Genomic DNA, 24,334 nt, shown 5'->3' with positions numbered 1-24,334 from the left:
ATCCAAATGCTGCCTGTGCATTACTTAATATATTCAGAAATATCTGGATTAGGCGCGAAGAAACAATCATAAAGACACCACATTTTATGATTCATTAAGTTTCCAGTTGACACTTTGTGACATAAGAAATAGAAGTGCACAAAAAGCATTTCTAGGGCCCTTTAGTTATTGCTCTGTTTCTGGGAAATCTGTTTGGAAAGCGGCCTGTTAGCGCTGCCTCCTCTCCTTCCTTGCAACAGCATGGAGCCTTTTCACCTCTAATGAAGTTTAATCAACAACAAAGTGGTAGGTGTTCTAGGTCACAGGCATTGTGGTAACTCAAACATTTTTAAGTAAATGCTTCTGACGGATCAGAATGTGCTTTGCAAACTTCCCTTATTCTTCTTGGATTAAGAAAGATAGAAATACGGACTCTTTGCTGTACTCTGCATTGTTTTTGTCTTGCTGGAGATAATCGTTGCTTTGGTTTTGCATAAATGGAACTGTGAATGAAATCATCCTTCTGGCATGTTATTGCTATTTGAATTCTCATTCTGTTGTTCAGCACACCAATAGTTTTGAATAAAACTAACCAGTCATTCACCAGTTATTTTATGTTGAGCTACTGTTTTTATTTTCCTGAGATGTGAAATGTATTTTCATGACAAATCAAAGGTATTTCTTATGAAATATCGTTTAATGTCTTAGTGTTATGGAGATTATAATTGTGAAGTTTTCCCATTTTCTATACGCAAAATTAGAGTTTCTATTACTACTTCATTGTAGAGGAAAACTCTTAAGAGGGAAAACTGAGCACTTATTCAGTTTTATAATTACAATATTTTGTACCTGAAACCTGCTGCTCTCACATACCACTGTAAGAAAGCTTGCCTGCAGAAAACATTTCCCTTTCATGTTGCTCACCTCCTAGTTACAGTACTGATGGAAGGTAAGAACATTCAGCTAGCAGTCACTCGTGTTCTTCTGGTTATCTTTAGCACGTAGTCATTCTTTAAAGATCTGTCACTTATCTCTTGCTTGACTTAGATCTCTGGGCATGGATGAAAGTTGAGCTGAGATTGTTTTGGCTTACTCTGTGTAGTTCTTTTATGTTCACAAAGGACTGGAGATGTCAAAACTTGTGTCCCTCCAACAGTACTACCAGTGCACCAGAGGTAAAGAGGGGCAAACTGCTGAAGCGGGTCACTTCTCAAGCCGCTACCAGCTGCAGGTGATGATCGGGATTCAATAGCAATTACAGCCTGAAGGCTTTTTGACTGTGTTGCAATAGGATTACTTCAGCAGTGTTGTATTATTTCCACGCCCACACTATGAGGACAGCTTTCTATTTTTTGCAGTAAGGCAAATCATACTGCCTGGAAAGATGTCTATGTTAAGATGACATATATGCTGCTGGGAAATAGATTTGCATCTGACTGGCATATTCTTGGAAAATTAGAGACTGACCATATACAAAGGTATTTCTTCAAATAGCTCTTTGGTTTAAGGCAGGCTTTAAACTGAAGGGCTTGGGAGGAGGAACCCAGTAAGGCAATGCCCATGCCACAACCACTTGGTGAATAAACCAGGCCAACCATGTCAGTGTAGAATGTGTCTTACCAGTCTCCCTAAATGAGAATCAAAAGATCAGCTGCCTGGAGTGTATGTACAGAAATGCACGCAGTCTGGAAAACAAACAGGAGGAACTGGTGGTCTGTGCCCAGTCAGAAAGCTAAGACATAATAGCAATAACTGAAACATGGGGGGACAACTTGCATGACTGGAGGACCGTGAGGGATGGCAATAGGCTGTTTCATAAAGACAGGCAAAGAAGAAGAGGTGGAAGAGATGCACACTCTGTTAAGGAGAAACTTGAATATGTGGAAGTCTGCTACCGTAATTGTGGAAGCCCTGTTGAATACCTCTGGGTCAGAATCAAAGGAGTTATCTCCAAGGGAGACCTTACAGTAGGCATCTGCTACCAACCCCCAAAACAAGATGACAAGGCAAATGAAGCAATGCTTGAGTCACTTAAGCAAGCTTCAGGTCAAGAGAACCTGACTTAGTGACTGTCATAAGTCAACTCAAGCATGTGATTGGGAATAGCCAACATGGATTCACCAGGGGCAGATTGTGCTTAACAAATGTGATCACCTTCTACAACAAAGTAACATAATCTCCAAGTCTGCATTTGTATTTTTAAAAATAGGTTCTGGTTTTCCAGAACAAACACCTCTTTCCCTAATGCAGTAACACAGTTTAACCAGTGATCAGAAGATATGTGGTCTGGTAATGAAGTGCTTAAACAGCAATTAAAGTTTTCCATGAGGTAGAAATACATATCCACCAGAGAAATGTATCATTATTACTGATTTGAATTGCTGTGATTTTTTGCATCTTCAAAAATCTTTTTAGTGACTTTTTGGAGAATGTGGAGCACAAAATACTCTGTGGTTAGTGGGATATTTGCATTTTTAACTCCTCCTGTTGCTATATCGGGAACAAACTACTTAGGATTTTACAAAGGACTATGGGAAATCCAGAAGCATCTTAAAAATACAGTAATACTACTTTATATCAAAGGTTCCACATCTCTGAAAATCTAGCTGCAGAACAAACAATCACATTACTGTAAAGCTGAATTGCTTTAAATACAAAATGCTGAATTTCCAAAAGCAATCGGTAGCCCTTTTATTTTATGCATTGTTAAACTGGTGTGCAACAGGCTCTCACTGAACGTTTGTTCCATGTTTTGCTGAATGAAGAATGAATGCAAGGCATAGAGTAAAGTTGAACAAATCAGAAGCTACTGCAGGGATTGAAAAGGAGAGGTGTGGGTACCAGCAGTGTGTGCTGCAGTAACGCTTATTTGGGGACTGAGGGAGAAGGAAGCAAGATTCTGGAGTTCACTCAAACTGGCTAAGCTTAAAGCATCTAAAAACTACATCACCTAATCACTACTAGTCATGAAGTCACTTCTCTAGCTGAATATTGTGTGGGACTCACATCAGATCTATTGGATAAACGAATCTGATCTCTCTTGCTAACAGTCCAGCACCCTTCACAGCCCTAGGTGTACTTACCTAGGAGGTCTGTGGTAAAAGCTGTTGAGAAAAGATGGAGAAAATTTTCCAAAATGAAAGATGGCATTAGAGTAGGCATGCTGTCAGGAGGGATTAAACTTGGGCTGACGAAATGTGCTTCTATCAACCGGACAGGCTTAGCATAGCTAATGCCAGCATAAGTGTATCCTGTCACATTAGTATGACTCTTTCTTCACCTCGCTCAGTGAGGCAGCTATGACACCACAGCAAGGACACACCTAGTGCCAGTTGTTACTCTAAGTGGCTTTGCGAATCAGAGACTCTCCTGAGTCAAAGTGACAATAAACAGAAGACCAGTACTTGATTTTATTTTTTTTTTTAATAAGAGAGGTGGTGTATTTTGCGTGCAGTCTTGAAATTTCTCCCAGTCCCTTATTGCAGTACAGTAGGGGCCACACTGGAGGTGATTGCATACAACTGAGGGGCTCATCCAGACAGAGAGAAGAGGAGGGGCTCCATCTAATGGCTTAAGAACTGCTGTTCCAAGGGAAAAAAATGAAAGAGGGGCCACAGGCCAGCCTTTGGAGGTATTGAAACATCAAATGATAAGCAGTCAGATTTCAATAAACACTACCACTGGCCAGAGTGTGCTCTCATTTAGATGGCCATTCTATTCCATTATTTATTTCACCAAATTCTGTGACTCATTTTTGAGCCTGGTACCTAACAACTAAAAGAATTCATCTTGAATAGCAACTAAAATGTGGTTTTACATACAAGATTTTAATTTTGAATAAGAGCCCAGCTAGGGATGTCTGAGCTTTTGAAACCTGAAGTGCTGCAGATACCGCAAATTAATTACTTGGCTTCATCTGTAAAAGCAAATCTTAAAATATTAGTAAAATTATTTGAAACTGAAAATATCCACATCTTTGGATTTTTTTTCTGACCTGACTTTATTGATTCTGCATATACATAGATACAGTTGATGAAGCTTTATGTGTATACCAGTCACTTAACCAGGTCTGACCAGCTTATTTTGTGTGGTGGATTTATGAAAACAATTTAATTCCAAGTAGGAAAAAATAAAATTGTTCAGGAACCAGATATTTCGTATCTCAGTGTTAATGCATGATGGCTTTTTATATAGATTTCAAGGGTATTCGATAGTTTCCCTTCTATTTTAGGAAATTACATAGACATAGCACAGTGTTTTAATGCAGAAAGCCTTCTGCAAAACATGGATTTATACTTAAATAGTTCCCTTTCCACTTGCTTTTCTAAGATGGCTCTTTGAAATAAAGCATCACAATAGGAGTATAAGACTGTAAATCAGGATATCATTCTAAGTAGACAGAACCCACACCCTTCTCACTGTGCAGTTCACCAGATGGTCTGTGCATTCATATTTTTATTTACTCTTCCACCAATATCTATATCTGAGCAATTATGAAGGCTTCTCTTTCCTGACATGATTCCCTATAATGTACTTAATTAGTGTGTTTAAAATTAGTGACTTCTATCAGTAACTAAGGATATGAGGGGCCAGACAGAATGTAGCCCAAAAAAATATAAACTAAATACAGAGGTGGGGAAAAAGGAAATTGCACTAATTACAGTCATCTAGCCTGGTGAGCTGTTTAGTATCACTGGCAGACTTCATTCACATGATCTTGTGGGCAACCAGATGGAAAAAGTGCCATTGATTTTTCTTGACTTCTCCCCCCAGACTTTGTGAATGAAGTCTCCTAACAACATGAAAAAGCTTGCTGCTACTGTACCTGCAGCTAGCTCTGTGATGGACAGAGAAGCTGCCAGTGCAGCTGAGAACTTAAATTATACAGGCACTTTACATGCATCCTCTTTTTCTCTACTGCTCTTCTCTTTCCAGTCTTTGCTTCCTCATGCTCTGCTGCTCTTTCTCCTTTCATCTCTCCAACTAAGAATTCGTCTTTATTGAACATGCTGTACGCCAATGAAGAAGTAACACCTTAAATTCCAGTTTCAAATTAACTACACAGCAGTGCATATGGATCCTGAATTTGGCAGAAATTTAGATGAGATCTGGAAATTTCCACTACATAAAATTCGTAGGTGTAAAGATTTTCAGATTCACCGATTCATCTTCCTATTGGCAGTTTTGGCTGTGTGAAAATAGATTCAATGTTAAATTTAGATGCCCACCTGCTTCCATTGATTTCTCACTAAGGATGTCTGTAAATTTTATTGCTTAAAGCTCTTCCTCAAAAACTTGGAATTTTAATTAAAATACCAGTATTTTTATCATAAGGTTACTGAAAACATAGATATGTGTTTTAACCAGCATTATAGGAAATTATGTGGTTATTATTGAGAACTACTGAAGGCTGGATCTAACTGGAGTTAAGCTGTTTTGTGCTGGTTTGAGTTGAGGTGTTTTAAGGTACTAAGACCTACAGTCCCACAGTTTGTCCACCTGCTGTCGTCCCTTCCCTAGTGTCTGAGTTTACTGATGAGTTCCAGCTGTATTTGACACAGAGAGAGATTCAGAGAAGACAAAGCTCCTGGAAACTTAGTGAAAACAAGCAACTAGTCAGAGGAGAACAACCCAGATTAATGCTACCCCTATTAAAGGTACCTAGTCCCTGCCATGTTTAGCTCCAAGAGGGAGAGTTGCAAGGGATGCAGAAGGGTAATGGGTGATGCTTTGTGTGCTGTGGCTGGGAGGGGAAACAGGGACCTGGGAGCACTGGGAAAAGGGACAGCATTAATCTATAGGACAAAAATGGGTAGAGAACAGGTGGCCACAGTCCTGTTGCTCAGAAACCAATTTCTTGGCTTACAGAGAAACTAATTCATATTTTAAAACAGCAGGAAGGGATGAAGAGAACATGATGAGAGAACAGCATGAAGAGAAAAGTACTTTTGTATGACTTCCCTCCCCTAGTCTTTACAGAGGTGAGACATAGTTCTTCCAGGCACGCTCCTCTGGCAAGAAACTTCATTTCATTATTCTGATGGGAAGAGTGTTTCCGCAATTCCGTTTCTGTTCTCTCAGACTACTTTACTGACAATTGTCTGTATGCAGTTTAATGAGGAAAGTCAGGATGTCCCTGTGTTTCCCAGCAGCCGTACTGATGCCAGCTTTCCATATGCCAAGTTGAAAATTAATTGAAATGAGAGGATATTTAAGGCTTTCTGAAGCATTCATTCAATACAACAGTCCAACGTGTTGACATGTCTGCCTTGAACAAATATAAGCCACCTGTGATTATTCTCATTGCCTACCATGAAGCTGTTGCCCAGCTGCCAAGACAGTGGCAGCTCTGCCTAAGCAGAGTGAAGTAAAAAGAAATAACAATTGAACATGTGACTAAAACACTTTGTTTTCTATAAATTCACATGTAAACTGCAGAATTGAAAAACGAAGAGATTATGCACCTCATTAAATAAAATGAGATAAAAATAAATAATGCTCAATATGCCATTACAGAACTGTGCAGTACCTGGTTTTGAACATGAAAAATCAAATTATGAAAGCCTTGTATTTTTTCTGCATGGATTTGCAGCTATAGACTCTTCATGATTTAACGGGTGAAAATTCTCACATAGTGGGAGAATTTTCGCCTAATAATAATTTAAACTCTCAATAGTAACTGTTTGGACTGCTCAGATATGCTTTTATAAGTTTTAAAAATAATTTGTGATTAAGAACCATTTGTGATTAAAAACTGCTAGATCCCTGATGTCTAGGAGGAAGTTTATAGGGAATGTTTCTGCATTCCAACTGATGTGCCATCAGTTACATGTAGAGGGGATAAATTTGTATAAAATACATTCTGCTATGGGGCACAAAAATCCAGTTTTATACCATTCATTTTAGTATGTGCTAAGAAATATATACTTTTTTATACTATATTGTGTGCTGTGTCATCCTAAATATTCACTAGGGAACAGGTTGAGCCTTAATAATTAGAAGAGCTCCTTCTCATATGGGAAATTTTCAATCCATCTGTGCTCTATCCTGTGGGAAGAGTTCTTAGCAGCTGCTTCTTTTTAAAGAAACTCAAGAAAGATCTCTGATCTGAGGAATGGATTTGCCATACAAATCTGTTTTTTTCCTTTTCTCCTTATACTGTTGCATCCCATTGCAAAGGAAAACTCCAATATCCATGGCTCTAGTCATTTACATGGAGACCTCAACTGCTCCACACTAAATATATAAACCCCTACAACTTGCTTGTTTGCAACAAGGTTCACAGACTAGACTGAAAATAAGCACTGCATAGGCAGAACTATTTTTTCTTCTCTACAGTAAAAAAAAAAAAAAATCTATATTCCTACTTTCTAGCTGACATACAAATGAAACTTAAAAGTATATTTTCTGTGAGGAAACAATACAGCTCATTACAAGGGGACAATCTGACCATATCCTTCTCATTTTTGGAGTGAGATTGCCCATAGTCACTCACAGGTATTTTACCCTGCCTACAAAACTGTAACAGTCTCCTATATGATGTGATATCACCCTAGTTCTTATTGCATAAAAATGACAAAATTCAAACTAGTGCTGGGAAACACCTTGCTCTGACGTTAAAACTAATAATGCTTCACAATAATACTAAGCTATAGAGCGAGACTGCAGCCTGTGTGGGAATGCTGAATGCCCTGTTGAGAGTCTAGCTCTGGTGTTGCTGTGGCTGTGCTTATGCTCTGCTCCAACACTGTGGATGTTTACCTTTAGTACTAGATACTAGCTGGTAGCTAGATGATGTTTGTCATGTATTTACATGTTTACGGTGCACCAATAAGTGATATTAAACATGCCATTTACCCACTGATCTCAACAGCTTTGTCCTGAGGGGAAGTAAACTCTTACCTTTTCTTGTGGTAGGCTCTGTACTAACTTTGTAATTAGGCAGCTATTCCAGATGACGGAAGATAGAGAGATCATTTGGCAACCCCTCCTCCTGCTGGAGCTGAAGCCAGGCTGAGCAGGTGTTTTACACATCTTCCTTCCCCTCTGCAACTGAGTGAAAACTCTCTCTGTCCACTCTAAAGGCAAAAGAGTGCTTGTTTGCTGCCATGTAATGCATATGTCAGTGTGTTTCGGTATTTATACAACAGAAATGAAACAATGCTTGAATTGAAAATATCCACCTAAAAGCAGAACTCACAATTTAGTCTCACTGATCCTCTGGAATCAGAGTTACCACTAAGCTGTGCTCAGTAAAACTAAAACCCACAGTGCTTATAGCTGACCAGTAAACAATTGATAACCTTGCATGGAGAGCACATGACACAGTAACGTGTACAACAAATGAAACTGAAATGCCTGAAAGGCAAAATCATACTGTGGAACAGTATTTAAAATAGCACAGTGATTCTAAATAAGGAGTGGTGATGCTCTCTTTTCGAATGGAAGTAGTCATCGAGTGCCATACTACTCTGCTAGACAAGATAGCTTAGTAGTCAAATTCTGGATAAAGGGGAGAAAAGAATTAATCACTCACTCTGGCAAGAAGTCCTAGCTCATAAGAAAGCTGCATAATTAATGATAGATGTTTTAAGGCCATGAATTGCAATTCCTATCTAACCTTTGGAAATGGAAAAATGCACACCGGCAATATTCCTGAGGAGATAGGGAGGGCACCCACTGAGACTTATGTATATTAAGTTAGAAATTGAGAGCCAGGAATCTGAAAGATAAACGTATACCAGAAGGTTACGACGTGTCATTCAGTGGAAATTATGTGGGCTTATTTGACAGGCAGAATCTGCTAATGACTTAGGAGTTAACTTAAAACCCTAAATGTAGTAACTTTGAGAACCAAGTAAAATGCTTTGACTTTACTGATTTTTAGTTAAAAAAAATATTTCCCAACCACAGATTTTACACCTGAATGCCACAGTCATACCACTTCTCCAAATCTGCATCATCAGAAGAGGAAATCCAGATGTGACTGTTGCTCTAATCTAAATAGCTAACTGACAGCTTATAAAAGCCATCATCTTGAGGAAACACCTACATATTAAAAAAACTTGGGATCAATAAGAGAGCCCCACAGAGTAGTTTAAGACTCCTCACTCTACTAGAAATAAGTCAGCAGAGAAAGTGAAATAAATATAATTGGAAAACTGAGTCTTGAACCAGACAAACCCTTCTCTGCTGTATGCAAAGCCTACTGTGAGCCTGTAAAGGTATTTACACTAAAAATTCACAATCATCTAAGATACAGAATAAAACTGGAAGTTGTCATAGAGATTTTCACAGCCACTTAACGTATTTAGACCTTTATGTCTTATATTGCAAGAAGCAGAGCGAGTGGTGCCAGCTCTTGTGCTTTACTAGTCTCTTGCTATTCAGTGTCTCCTAGGAGCCAAACAAACATATAAGAAGACAAGATTTCGCCTAAATTTACAATTATATGTATGTACTTACGTTTAAATTGGTGGCCCTCTTGGCTGCAAAGAAAACATTGAAATGGGAAGCCCACATCCATCATTTTGGTAGACAGAGAACATTTGGTAAGATAACAACCTTAACACTAAATCATATTTTGTATTGGCTTTATTGTATGTTTTTCTTGCTGTCTTAGTAAAGGAAGCCAATTTGTTCTGAGCTCTGGCCTGCCACGTCTAGACCATCGCTAGCAGCTCCATCTTCTGACTGTAACCATGTCTTGAATATCTTTATCTTCTGGTATGGTTTCTTCCACGAGACAAGTGTAGACAGCAGTCGTTCCTTACCAGCAATCCTCTCTCTAGGTGTTGCAATTCGGTACTATCATGACTTCCAGAAACATGGGAGTTCTCAGAAGTGTTAATGCAGGATTCGTTTCTCAGTAAAATCACTGAACGCTCGAGTACCTTCATGTACAGGAAGGAATTTGTCCTCTGTCTGCTCTACTTTCAGATAAACAGAGACCTCAGTGAGAACCACCGTCTGTCGCTGGAACTGTTCTTTCAAGATCCAAATTTTCTCTATTTATTTTCTGCAAATGAAAGCTTACAGTCAGAATTTTTACTTGCCACCACCCCCAAACATTTTAAGGATAAGACCAGGCAAAACAATTCAGGTGTCTGTGTTATCAGTGAGCCTGATGCAATGGCTTAAAGTATAGACAGTCCAGTTTGGTTTTGGTGAAGTTTCTTTTAATGTCTAAAGATATTCTGTGCATTGTGTGACCCCCATTGAGTTCAAACTCAGAGGAGTCAAGTGCACTGCTCTGATATCATAAACCCGGCTGATTATCACAAACCCAATTATAACAAACAGCTGACCTGACAGTCAAGATGAACACTAGTCTGCCCGGCAAATCATCAGAATATCCACTTACTGACAGTGCACGCTGATGCCTAAACAAATGTGATGCTGCAGCCTGGTCAGCTGACACTAAAGCATTTTAAACTCAGATATCCCGGTGGGTGCTCCCAGGGAGGCTTTAAGTGTCTAAAAGGGAAAAACATGTAAGTAGGTACATGTTTCTAATGCAATGCTACATGGAAAGCATCGCAGATAGGTTAAAGTGAACCCTTCAAAACCACTCTCCTGCTTTCCTTGGAAGAATGAAAGTTGAACTCGTGAAAGTTGAACTGACTTGCTGGTGAACGCTCAGCCCTGGTGCTGGCCAACTACTCTGCTGCCTTACAGGAAAATCATTGGAGAAAGGGGCCCCATCCCAAACTTCACGGAGGAGGCAGCGCGAAGCAGGTTACAGGGACTATTGGTTCTGTTTACCATTAAGTCTCAGGAAAACTTGATGGGAGTAGCTTGCTAACCTGAAAACGAGGGAGATTCCTGCGGTGCATACCGAGAGCGCAAACTAGGGATTCGCGTTGCAAAGCGCAATTACGGCGTAAAAGCTGATGCTTCGTTTGTTGCCATTGAGGACCGTGGAATAGGACTAACAAAGGTACCGTGAGAAGTTGCTTAATCAGAATTAACGAGCACCCAAGTAACGTCATACGGTCGCGCCACGTCCTGGTTAATTCCTCGGATAAAATTCTTTCTTCCACTGGGAATTACCAGGGATGAGGTAGGAGTCACAACAAACGCAGCAGAGACGAGCGGCGGCCGAGCCCAAGAGGCCGCTCGGGCGGGAGCGGCTTCGGGCTCCCTGGGAGGGAGGCGCGGCCCCTGCGCCCTTCGCTAGCGCGGGGGGGAACGGAGCGGGGGCTGTCGCAGCTCGCGCTCCCCTCGGAAGCCGCGGCGCATGCGCCTTGGCGGCGCGCGGGCGGTGCGGCCCCCGGGGTGGGGTTGGGGGGAGGCTGAGCTCCGGCCGGGAGGAGCCGGGGGGCGGCGGGGCCCCGCTTCCCTCCCGCAGTGCCCCAGTTTGCGTCCAATCAGAGCGCGCGCGCGCGCCGAGCAGGGCGGCGAGGCGGAACCGGGCCCCGGGAAACTCCCCCGCGCCCGTCCCGTCCCCGCCCCGCTCCGCCGAGGCGCGCGCTCTTGCCCCGCCCCCGCCGCCCGCGCTGCCGCCCAGCTGCCCGCGGCCTCTCCAGGGGGAAGGTAAGCGGCGCGGCGGTGGGAGGAGGGGGCTGGGATGCGCGTCCGAACAAGTTGTTGAACGCGGCGGCGCGGCGGGGAACTTTCTCCTCCTGGGCGCCGCCGCGGGGGAGGCCGGTGGCGCTGGCTGCGGCGGGAGGCGGCGGGCGGGTCGGCGCTTAGCTCTAGCCGGTTATGTAAGGTGTCGCGGGCGCGGGTCCCGCACCGGGCGGGGCGCGGGACTCGCACGTGGAATGCGCGTTCCCAGCCCTGCCCGGACCCGACCGCGCTGCTTCCGAGCCGTCCGCTCGATTTTCTCGTTTTTCTCTCTAAAAGAAAGAAAAAAAAAAAGATGTCCGAGCGTGGCAAAGTTCAAGAACTTAATTTTTGCCTTCTTTACGTGCGTGTTTAGTATGTCAACGTGATCTGGAGACGATTGAATGAATCATCAGTTCCACGGAAGAGAAGCAAGTGAATCATCTCTCACACACACGCGCAACCGTGAGGGAGCGCGGTTGTTGCCGAACCCAGGGCAAGGCTAGTGTCAGTTTCTGACATGGCAGGGGATGTAAAAAGTATAGACGGTGCTTGGAAACCCACCAGCTTTCCTGCGGCTGGTTTGTGAGCTGTGAAAGTTTTGCAACATTCAGTTGCTTTTTTCCTGGCTTAGTGGTTGAATGGTACCATTACGGTAGCGTGTCTGCTGTTAGGACAGTGTTCAGTTCTGAGCCCGTCACCCCAAGAAGGATGTTGAGGCTCTGGAGCGAGTCCAGAGAAGAGCAACAAAGCTGGTGAAGGGGCTGGAGAACAGGCCTTATGAGGAGCGGCTAAGAGAGCTGGGGTTATTCAGCCTGGAGAAGAGGAGGCTGAGGGGTGACCTCATTGCTCTCTACAACTACCTGAAAGGAGGTTGTAGAGAGGAGGGTGCTGGCCTCTTCTCCCAAGTGACGGGGGACAGGACAAGAAGGAATGGCCTCAAGCTCCACCAGGGGAGGTTTAGGCTGGACATTAGGAAAAAATATTTCACAGAAAGGGTCATTGGGCACTGGCAGAGGCTGCCCAGGGAGGTGGTTGATTCACCTTCCCTGGAGGTGTTTAAGGCACAGGTGGATGAGGTGCTGAGGGACATGGTTTAGTGATTGATGGGAATGATTGGACTCGGTCCTGTGGATATTTGCCGACCTGGTGATTCTATGACAGGCTGAGAGAGTGGGGGTTGTCCAGCCTGGAGACGAGAAGGCTCCGGGGACACCTTGGAGCTGCAGGGGCTACAAGAAAGCTGGAGAGGGAGTTTTTGCAAAGGCATGTAACGATGGGACAAGGGCGAATGGCTTTAAATTGGAAGGATTTAGATTAGGCATTAGGAAGAAATTCTTCACAATGCCGGTGGTGAAACACTGGTACAGGTTGCCGGGGGAAACTGTGGCTGCCCCATCCCTGGAGGTGTCTGGGATCAGGTTGGATGGGGCCTTGGGCAGCCTGATCTAGTGGAATGTGTCCCTGCCCATGGCAGTGGGGTTTGAATGGGATGATCTTTAAGGTCCCTTCCAACCCAAACCCATTCTATCTGTCTGTATCATTGTGCTGCCTTCTATTTTATCCGAATTTCAAAGGGTGGAGTTAATGGTATGATTTAAGTAACTGCATTACTCAATGTGTATTAATTTAAAATAAAATTTAAACAATAAAATTTGCAAATAATATTATGCTGTCTATATCCTGGAGTCAGAGACAGATCCTAAATTCCTTTACTGTGGGATTTGTTTTGCTTGGTTTTGTTAAGCAAAAATGGTTAGTTTCTGTTACAGTAAAAATATATAAATGTGTATTTGGAAAACAAATTAAGCCACTTTATTTAGTAAACATATTCAGGTTGCACCTAAATAGACTTCTGTTTCTGATCCTCTTGCCTGTTGCACAGTTAAATGGCATTTGGGCAGGGTGCTACATATGAATTTTCTTTCAACTCTAACTTGATTCCAAAGTGGAATTTCCATGCTCCACGTTTTTTGACACATCTGTCTCTCCTTGTACAGAGGCCAAACAAATGACTTTTACAAGATTAATTCCTTTTTTTTTCTCAGCATACCTACTATTGTTGAGAAATTAAGCTATTTTTTACAACAGGGAGGTAGTGCCTTATCCATACAAGCACTTGGGTTTACAATCTGGAAGTACATTAGTATCTTTGCACATCTAACTGGTAAACCATTCTGTCTCCTCTGGCATGAGGTATCCTGTATCTTGCTGCCCAGGTTTTGTACCTCTAGCTGCTCTACAAACTGGGATGGAGGAGTAAATCAGTCATGGGAAGGGTTGGTTTGGGTGTTCATTACTGTAGGGGAGAGAGGGCGTGTTACCATTTATGTTCGTCTAGAACTGGGAGCGCTTCAGTAGTAATTTTGTGGCATTAATTACAGGATTGGAGCACGTAGGTGGGAAATCCTGTATTACTTCAGCATTCCTTGTGCGGCTTTTAACACCTCTCTGTCAGTATTCTGAAGGTAACCAAGTTAAGACTGCATGTGACTGCGAATGTGCTGTAATAGAGATACTCTTAAATTAGGTATATTGGGTGGTCAAGTTAACAAACAGAAAAAAGTACTATTTTATTTGTGCATTTGAATCAGCAGTTAAATAGCAGTCATCCTTTTATTTATTTAATTTTCTTACAAAGAAGATAGAAACATACACTGTGTATGGCATTCTGTGTGCCCAGACCTCAGCTGAGAGTGCTAAAGTAGATAATACTGGAAGTTGATTCATCACTCTGCTCCAGCCGTTTCCCCCTGCTCTATATGCGCTCTAGTCTTCAAAGTAGAAGTTGAAAATTCTAGGTTTCACTTTTAAGCCTGCAGAATGTGCAAAATAAAGTGAGATAAAGTGGATTGGTTTAAGGTTGCTCTCTGCAGCTCCATTTTTAGGATTGTAAGCAGATTACTGTAGGATGCACAGCAGAACTTTGAGAACAGCGGAAGGCAGTGCAGATAAAAGGGAAGTGTCTGAACTTCATATCTTGGTTTTTGCTATGTTGGGGTACGTAGACTTTGTGCTTAGCATGATAAATTTATGAATATATATCAAATTTTACACTGCCTTTTATCAAAAAGGAAAAAAAGAGATACAGTTAATGTGTGTTTGAAATTGTTAGTGCTTTGGTCAAAAACTTGTTTGAGTTATCACCAGTTTTGCAGGTTCTGTGCTCTGAAAGACTGGTGCCAACAGTACCTTCAGATGTCCTTCCAGCTATCAGTGAATGGTTAATATTGCAATGGAAAAAAATTATAGATTCTTCCTTTTTCACAGTTTTTACTTTAAGGATCCTTTCTAGACAGATGCAGCAGTCCCAAGCCAAGTTTTGAACTATTTCTGTAGACAGACATATTGCTGTTGGAAAAAATTATTTTTTCATCAACTGTTGAAAACTTGCACCAAGTACACATTGGCTGTGGAGTCTTTTGCTCCCCAAATCCTCAGTTAAAAACATTTGATGCAGTCATCTGGGAAGAAATTTAGTTTTTATTACTAGTCTCAATATTTAAAATGTTAAGAAAACAGTTATTAAAAGTTTGTACTTTACCTAGGCGCATCGCATTGCGTTGCTTTTTATGTTAGTTACAGCTAATCTGTTCTTGAATGTTGGCAGACAGTGCCTAAAACATTTCCTGCAGTGAAGCTTATTCCCCTGATTATTGTGGTTTTCTTTTTGCATTTTTTTCCAGTAAATGTAGTGCCATGAAAAGTACCAGCTTGACTGAAGCCCTTAACGAGCAGAGCAGGTGTAGCATTGTCAGGAAACTCGACCATGCTATGACAAGACTGGGTTTATCCAACTGCATGTGTACATGTGGGAAACGTGAACGTTGCTGTCACTATCCTAATTATTCCTTATGAAATAAAGATTATCCACTGCCAAGTGTATGATGCTTCTGAAGTGAAAGATGTATGGTGTTGCTTGAGCACTGTGGTCTTAGTCACTGTCACTATTAGTTCTTACATGTGAAACAAATAATTTTGACTGGCTACCTAAAGCTGAAGCCACTTATTCCATTACTAATAATTGAATTTATACATGTCTCAGCAGTTTTCCTAACATCTGGCCAAACTGTTCATTTGCTTCTGTGCATTTGTCACGCCCTGGATGGGTTGTGACATCATTTCATTCCTTTTATGGAATAATTTTTTTCCTTTGCTTTTTGTTGGTTTGTATGTGTTTTGGGGTTTGGCTGAAATCAGAACAATAGCCTGCTAATATGCCATAATTAATCCTATTTTCACAAAAGACCTAACTAGAAAAAGAAGAGAAGGCATGCTTTCTCAGAAGAGGTTAAAGGTGAGAGTAAAAGTTAACGGGAGGATCCTTGCTTCCTTAAGACACTGTTACCCTGCTGACCGATGCATCTCAGAGAGGGAGGCAACAGGCTCTCGAGTTGTTGCAATCTGCTTTGGTTCAAGAACTGCATTTGCACCTTGTGTCTTCACTGGCAGTTGAGTTTGCACTAGTTGTTTTGGAGAGTGCACCACATGGGCATTGAGCATTGGGCGCTGAGATACCAGCTGTCCAGGCTGCAAGCAGGGTGCCTTTGGTGACCTCTTGTGCACAGCTTCAGTATTGCTTCTTCCACAAGGAGGAAAACCACTTTGTAGTCGTACCCCTTCTGCTCAAGGCATATTCTTATCAAAAAGAACCCTTCATAGTCACAAAACCACTCATGGAGATGTACTAAGAAATAGTGTTGGGATCTAAATGTTGAAACTGTTTTCTTCTCATTCATTGGTATGATTCATTCTATGCATGTTATTGGTGGCAACATTACAAAATTATTTTCTGACTAAGATACTTTGGGTTTGGTAACTTTCTGGCAGTTATCCACTTCCTCAGAAAAATCTATGGCTCCATGCTTATGGATAGCAGACAGCTGAATCCGTGAGTAGGATCTGATACCCGCAGGGATGGTTGAGGTTTGTAGTTGTCATAGAATTGTTCACGTCCAGTTTATTATTCCCAGTTTCCATACTCCGCCCTGTACACTTGTTCAGTTCACCTGTTACAACTTAGTTTTTGTATTATGGGCTTTCAGGGAACACTGTCATTCATTCTGTGTTTGTAAGATTTGCAGCACTTCAGTATCCTGGCTGATCTGGCTTCTTGTCTTTACAGAAATAAGTAAGAAATAATAGTCTTCATTTTAGATGTTTTATGCCTGAATCTTTATTGTGTTGCCATCCCAGTGCAAAGAAAAACCCAACCAACTTCTGCCATTTTAATAGAACATTTGTCCAAAGACCAATACTAAAAGTAAAATATGTCTCCAAATAGACGACAGTGCAAATGAAAGAGAACAACAAATGTAAATTTGCATCTTTGTGACTTGTGTGATGCTTCAGTGAGGGAGACCATGAATGCCACCACCAACAAAATTAAGCCCTAAGAAATGTAAGGCTTCAGTTTTGGTTTAACATACTTCAGCAGGAAAAATCTCACAGAAATTTTCAAATGTGATGAATTTCTGTAAGAGACGAATTGATTGTAATCTTCACAGTATTTTCTGGTCCTGCTTTTAAATAAATACATAAATAATTTGTGATTTTCTTGTGGTACTCTGAGTAGCAGTTTGTTCAGCTGTGGACTGGGAATCACACAGTTCTTTTTGTACCTGATATATCCTGGTTCCTTTCACAGCTGCTTACACTGATTATAGAGAGATGAAATTGCTGCAATTGACTTCTTCCAGGAGGAACCAAAGCCATAGTTATAACTTGATGACAGTGAGGTGATTTATCTTCACTTTGTAATTACAAGGGTGATTTCACATTGGCACTGTATCACAGCATAGGAAATAGATGGATTTTCAATATAGTGTTACCTGGTACATTTATATTAATTTCTCTCTGTAGTGGTCTATAAAAGCATTAGTGTTCATGGATTACATTTTCAGGACTAACATTATTGCTCTGCAGCAGTTTCAATAAGTAATAATCAATTCTGTTTTACAAAACAAAACAAGAAGATACCCAACTTAGTTTGCAACAACTGTGAACTAGTAGTTGTATGATCATATAGATGATTTTATGACCTTTTATGAGACATTAACATATATTTCCCAGAGCCTGCAGCTGACAAACTAATTTCCAGAAGTAGAATATCTGGGATTTCTCCTTAGAACTATAAAATGGAACATTTTAATATGCATTAACACTTACTTTTTAAAAAAGATTTTCTACCATCATATAAGAAACCAAAGCGTTTTAGTATGTATTCATTTTAACATGGCCATAATGCTTGTAAAGAGCTTTTTCTTAAAAAAAACCCCCTTAAATAGGACAAAAACATAAGCTGTAACATGTATTCTGCCCCAGCTGTTTTGTAGCTTTCACTGAGCATCCTAACCCATGAAAAAGATCTTGTTATGGAGCAGTTCTTAATTTCCACTCTTGGCATTCTCTTAATCACTGTATTTTCATAGTCTGGGAATTTGTCATGCAGGGAAGAAGTACAGATTGAAATTACTAGTATGATCATAATTCCTATTTTAACTTTGTCACTGCAGTGATAGAGCTTGCTGGCCTTGGTCAATAGTAGGGCTTGGTTCATAAAAGCAGCTGTCCAACTCTTAACACTGAGTCTCCTTAACAGTTGCTGATGTAATAATACAATGTAATACTGATGACATGAACTATAACAAGATATTAATTTCCTAAATCTGAACCTCTGAAGAAAGAAAGAAAAGGCACTGGAGTTCCTTTCAATAGAAGCACATTGTGCTTCCTGCTTCTGGTTCTTATTTTTAATGATACTGGTAAAACGCTATTGCCTTATTAATTTAATCTGGATCGGAAAGTCTGCTTATTGGATTACCCAGTATGTGTTTGAAGTCCCCAAAAGAGATATTATTACTTTTCTTAGGGATGTAAAATGTGTTGGGATTATCTGTTTATGTAAGTCTCTTGAATAGAAGTTTTCAGGGGTTTTTTTTTGCATTGTGTTGTATCTATTAAAATATTTGTGTCCTAACAAATCACAGGAAAGTAATAGAATCTAAAAATTAAATATTCTCAAGATAGGTTTCAGTGCTAGTTACTACTGATCAGCTCTGACAGACAGATAAAATCTTTCTGCCACAGAAAAGTAGTTGATCTTGAGATAAAAGTCTTGAGTGATTCTTAGAGAAGCATCACTGCTAATTAAAGCAAGTGCAATTATATTTATTTCCTCCCACAAAAAGAAGAATGGAATATGTAGGAAACCAGGCTCTTGATTAATTTCATGATGAAGACACAGTTCTTTATTCATATGGAGGATCAGCTTTTAAATAGCCAATGTGTGGGTTGAATTAAGTTAAAGGTGTTTCTTTCTTCCATGGTTTTATAAAATTGTTGTTTACTTTTTTGAAGAATCATCGGTACAAGCGGCAGAGACAAAAGATCCTTTGTATGACATAAATGAAATTTTGACTAAGTACTCTTTGTTGATTCTTGCTTTAGAATTTCCCAGTGTACAAAGTGATTTTTGAAGAGCTGCTTAATCAAACCAATATTTTTCAGCTTTCCATCTTAACTCTTTTGATATGTCACAGATAAAGTAAATTTTCATGCTTTTATGCCAAATACATGTTTACCAAAATTTGCAAGTGTTTTGTGTGGACAGTGATCACAGAATGCAAATGGATTTATTTGAAGTAGTTTACTCAGTGACAGTTGGTGCCTCACAGACGCAAGTGTTTAAAATCTGCTGTTGATGTTTAGCTTTTGCGTATGCATCGCTGAAAATTTAGAATGTGAATTTGCATGGGATTAGTCTACCATTCAAAATTTCCATTAATTGCAGAGGACCTTTTCCAATGAATTCAGTGTGAAGCTGGATGAAGCCGGTAACAAACTTGTAACAGAGGAGCTTTCCATAGCATCTGTTTTCTCAAGGTGTAAAAGCTCTTATTGCATCTACTAATAGAATAAGGAAAACCACACAAACTGTTGTGCATACAGGCCCTTCTTCAGGCCTCAAACAATAGCGGCAAACCCTGAACTAAGGTTGCAGCTTTAGAAGATATCTATAGACACTGCGCTTGAACAATGGAAGTGCTGCTATCTCCTGTGCTTTCTGAGACCTGGCAATCATTGAACCTCGATAAGTTTTAACTTACCCAGCAAGAAACTAATAAAAGCAAGATTTCTGATGGGCCATTGTGTTAAATTGAGTTACAGGTGGATCAACAAGCTTCAGAATGGTGCTGCCCTTTTGTGGATCAACTGACCCATTAGATCAGCTCTGCTGTTCAGTTAACAGTAGATTTAGGAGAAGTTTATTGTAATTATGGCAGTTAAATACCTAATTTTAGGCAAAAGTGTGGTTATCACCTGTAAAAAGTAGGGGATATTAGCATAGGGGGAAATAGTGAATTAGTGCTCCATCGTGGGCAGGAAGAAAATCAGTCATTGCCACCAGAATGCTGAAGGCTTTAGTTGGAGTGCCATCGTGAAGTAGAGGCAGTATCTCCACTAAGTCTATTATTTTTCATATCTAGAAAGTCTATGAACACTTGTTTCCAGGTTTGACTTGGACATCAGAACTGAGAAGTGGAATTTTTTGATGGACAAAATTCTCATGGAATTCATTCTGGCACCTACAGGTCTTGCTAATATACGGGCAATTACATTTACAGAACTACTGCACAAATACCACAGTGAGCATTAAGAAAGTAGTTCTTCAGTATTTATTTAAGGTAATTTCTGGTCTTCCTTTTGTGGATACTTTACTAGGCTGCTGAACTAGGAAGTGGGTTTGGGTCATATGAGCATGAATTGCTGGAGCAAGTTCAGTATTTTCTGGTTCTGGACTACTAGGGGCAAACTCCATATCTAACTTCTTTCTTGAAAGTGGAGAACCGTTCCTGCTTCCTCCATCTAGCTGTCCTGTACCTGGATTTCTCAAGTACCTCTGATACATGAAGAATATTTGCCAAAAATCTGCCAAACATTTGACCTTTGTATTTACAGTTTCCGTCTTTGTTTTGGCAGGATAATATGTGATAACATTGATAGATGATGTGATGACAGAACAGAAATTTCCTGTCTTCTCTACCAGTGATGAGAGCTGCTGTATGTTTTACTGTATGTTTTCAAAGGAAGTGTCTTGGATCTTATGAATCCAAGGCAGAATCCATAAAAATAGAAATAATTTAGGACTTTAGCCTTAGCTGATAAAAAATACTGTAACATAAACTTCAGTTGATTCATTTGACTTTATGCCAATATTGAATATGGTAGTAGATAGAGGAAGGCCTAACCACAAGTATTGCTTGTACTTACCACAGTTAAGTTACCATTGGCCTTTCCTTGAATTGCTTAGAAAATTGACAGTTATTAAATATTTCTAAGAACAAAATTAGGGAAAAGTTGTCATTTTGCCCAGTTAAACAATTTTTTGTATCCTTTTCATTAAGCCAGGATTTCAAATTTGGCTTAATTATTGCCCTTGCATTATGAATGTAGTTTTTTCTGTTCCTGTGAAAATAAAACAGTGTTTGATTTAAGTACAAGCCTTTGAAAATAAATAAAATCTAAGTCTGTATATGTTTTTAGAAGAGACTGGTGAGGGTTTGACAGTGCCATTGTCCAAAGACAGCATCTGCAGCCGAATAGTTTAGTAGAACTTTCCCTGTCTTTGTTCCTCCTTGGATACCAGTGTGCACTCTGATACAAGTATTGTAAAGGAGAAGATTAGCTTTGCTTTGGTTCTTGGAGTCACAGACATCGTGAAGGAGAAAGATGGCTGCTTTGCAGTGAATTGCAAGTAGCTTCTGTTTGCAAGTATCAGAGGGTAAAGGAAGTTAGAAAACCATTAGGAAGGTCTAGGTGCAAGGAAATGTGGAGATAGATGCTGAGTTATCTGGAAAGGTACCCTGCTCAGGGGAAGGTAAGGGTCCAAAACTATAAAGGTCCTCTGCTCCAGGGAGGGCAGGAATCCCAAACCAGTAGAGAGCATACTTTACCTCTGCTATCAACAAATAGCAGAGAGAGCAGCAGACGAAGAACGTTTCTTCCCTTCTGAACCTTGCTGGTTCAGTATTGATTCTGTTTATTCATACATGAGGTCTATTTGATGGGTGCAGAAGCCCACTTGCTGACAACCCACACTGCATGGAGTCACACTGAGTCTGAAGTAGATTTCCAGTATTTCATAGAATCATAGAATCATAGAATAACCAGGTTGGAAGAGACCCACTGGATCATCGAGTCCAACCATTCCTATCAAACACTAAACCATGCCCCTTAACACCTCATCCACCCGTGCCTTAAACACCTCCAGGGAAGGTGAATCAACCGCCTCCCTGGGCAGCCTGTTCCAGTGCCCAATGACCCTTTCTGTGAAAAATTTTTTCCTAATGTCCAGCCTAAACCTCCCCTGGTGGAGCTTGAGGCCATTCCCTCTTGTCCTGTCCCCCGTCACTTGGGAGAAGAGGTCAGCTTCGTCCTCTCTACAACCTCCTTTCAGGTAGTTGCAGAGAGCAATGAGGTCTCCCCTCAGCCTCCTCTTCTCTAGGCTAAACAACCCCAGCTCTCTCAGCCGCTCCTCATAAGGCCTGTTCTCCAGCCCCCTCACCAGCTTTGTTGCTCTTCTCTGGACTCGCTCCAGAGCCTCAACATCCTTCTTGTGGTGAGGGGCCCAGAACTGAACACAGGATTCAAGGAGCGGTCTCACCGGTGCCGAGTACAGAGGGAGAATAACCTTCCTGGACCTGCTGGTCACACCATTTCTGATACAAGCCAAGATGCCATTGGCCTTCTTGGCCACCTGGGCACACTGCTGGCTCATATTCAGTCGGCTGTCAACCAATACCCCCAGGTCCCTCTGCTCCAGGCAGGTTTCTAGACAGACTTCTCCTAGTCTGTAGCACTGCATAGGGTTGTTGTGCCCCAAGTGCATGACCCAGCATTTGGCCGTGTTAAACCTCATGCCAGTGGACTCAGCCCAGCGGTCCAGCCTGTTCAGATCCCTTTGCAGAGCCTCCCTACCCTCCAGCAGATCAACACTTCCACCCAGTTTAGTGTCATCTGCAAACTTGCTAAGGGATTTCAGGGATTGTTAATTCTAAAAATTAGTCTGTTCTAATATAGCTAGTTTAAAGATATATTAGCTTTAAGTTAAATTTATCTAAATAGCTAAATTTTAGCTAAGGTCTAAAATGTTAGGACATTTCTTATTTTAGGCTCTTAGTGTGACCATCATTTATCCATTGTGGTGCTCTTGAATTCTGTTCTTAAAAAACTTTCTCCCCAACACTCTGTTGTTCACTGCACAGTTGTAAAGTGTTTAGGAATTTATCAGTAGGAGTTGTCTACAGCAAGGTGTAGAATGGGCCGAGAGGAATGTAGGAGGGCAAAGAATGGTCTCAGCTTAGGGAGGTTGAATGCTGCCTTGGAGGACCAGTTTCTGCCCATCTTGGGTGCTAAATAATTCTTTTATCCTGGGCAGGTAATATAGGTCATGGATTCATAGACAGCTATTCAATTCTTAACGTTTGTGAGACACGTAGCCAAGATATCTGCCTATGGTTAGCATAAGTATCAAGACAGAGTATGTTAACTGTGGCTCAGTGCCATGGTAACACCAGAATATGGTTTCTAGGCAGCTTACAGCACAGACCTATCTCACTGCTGGGAGACTCAGCCTGAAACTTTTCTTGTCATTAAAACAAACAAGATTCATTAGAAATACTTTATTTAAACAAACAGACTTATTTAGGAAGCTGTGGTAGTGATCTTATGGATGTGTTCTGAACATTGGAAGCGGCATGCAGAGTTCAGGAAAGAACAAGTGTAGCTGTAGAATAATAGAGAGAAGCCCACAATACTTAAAGCCAGACAATGCAGAACCTTCCCTTCTTTTATTCCCCAATGAGTGGGATGTTACTGATCCTGCTTATTGGGATGGTGTTTGACAGCTAAATGTTGATTCCTGTGCTTTCCTACCAATAAGAAATGCATAAATATTGCAGAGCATTCTGTATTGATGGATGTCTCAGGAGCTTGTGCTGCAAGAGTGCTTTGTAGATCAGAGTGGATCAGACAACTTGGTGTGATAGGGCTTTAAAAGCGAGTAGTAAAATGCTGGCATTAAATGATGGTGACTGTTATCTGACAGGAGAGTTGCATAGTTTTACATTGTGTCCCATATGTTAATTTAGCTGCTAAATTTTAGTAACTTTGCTTTTTCATCCCTTGTTTCTATGTTTATTGTGGGCTGCACAGGTTTTAAGTAGTAGCTAAAAAACCTGATGCTCCATCATGGCTCACTTCATCATTGCTTATCATGAGCAACACTCACTTGGAAGTCACCAGCTCTGCACGCATCAACCCCTGGACCTATGCCAAATACAGGAAAGCTCTAGTTCCATATAAGCTATGTAGCTGAACAGGGCAGGGAAATCCAACTGTTGACTTTGCAGTTGGTGCTCTTGTCTTACCATGCTCCAAAATTAAGAGTAGGATACCCAGAAGGAGAGCATAGAGTAGGAGCTCCAGAACTTTTTTGAGTGCTGCTAACATAGGAAAAAAACTCTATGATAGAATAGTTGCTTTAGTAGCTTGTACTTTCTGTTAGACTATGCACAGATGCAGAAGGAGATGTTTAGGGTGTATTCCTTTAGCGGAAAGGCAGTAGAACATATCATATCTTTGCAGGATACCAGTTTGAAGTACCTGCGTAGTCAAGAGATGGTCCCTGGAGGAGTGAACTGCTTTGCAAATACCTGCACAAGGAACTACTGGGCTTAATGAGTAAGAGTTCAAAGTTGTTTTCCTGTGAACAAGTGGGTGCTAAATATTTTCAGTTGAGGGGGGG

The 24,334-nt window shown here is 40.9% G+C and overlaps 1 protein-coding gene and 1 long non-coding RNA gene across 5 annotated transcripts in view; one reads left to right on the top strand and one right to left on the bottom strand.

Moving 5' to 3' along the window:
• Positions 1 to 3,416: 3,416 nt before the first annotated feature.
• LOC138724355 (uncharacterized) lies at positions 3,417 to 11,249 on the bottom strand. The gene is made up of 4 exons (XR_011338009.1): positions 10,785 to 11,249; positions 9,445 to 9,997; positions 7,882 to 8,057; positions 3,417 to 3,560 (listed from the first exon to the last, which is right to left on the bottom strand). It is a non-coding gene; the product is annotated as an uncharacterized lncRNA (long non-coding RNA).
• A 219-nt stretch (positions 11,250 to 11,468) lies between these two features.
• Positions 11,469 to 24,334, top strand: part of PCGF5 (polycomb group ring finger 5) — a 71,023-nt gene continuing 58,157 nt past the window's right edge. For 3 of the 4 annotated variants that reach the window (XM_069864220.1, XM_069864221.1, XM_069864219.1), the window contains exons 1-2: positions 11,469 to 11,514; positions 24,175 to 24,270. The gene's annotated coding sequence lies outside the window, so the exon portion shown is untranslated. The remainder of the gene's footprint in view (positions 11,515 to 24,174; positions 24,271 to 24,334) is intronic. The other variant, XM_069864223.1, reaches the window with a different exon arrangement.

The sequence above is a fragment of the Phaenicophaeus curvirostris genome, chromosome 9 (assembly GCF_032191515.1).
Source record: "Phaenicophaeus curvirostris isolate KB17595 chromosome 9, BPBGC_Pcur_1.0, whole genome shotgun sequence".
NCBI classification, from domain to species: Eukaryota; Metazoa; Chordata; class Aves; order Cuculiformes; family Cuculidae; genus Phaenicophaeus; species Phaenicophaeus curvirostris.
This window is presented reverse-complemented; position numbering and strand designations above follow the sequence as displayed.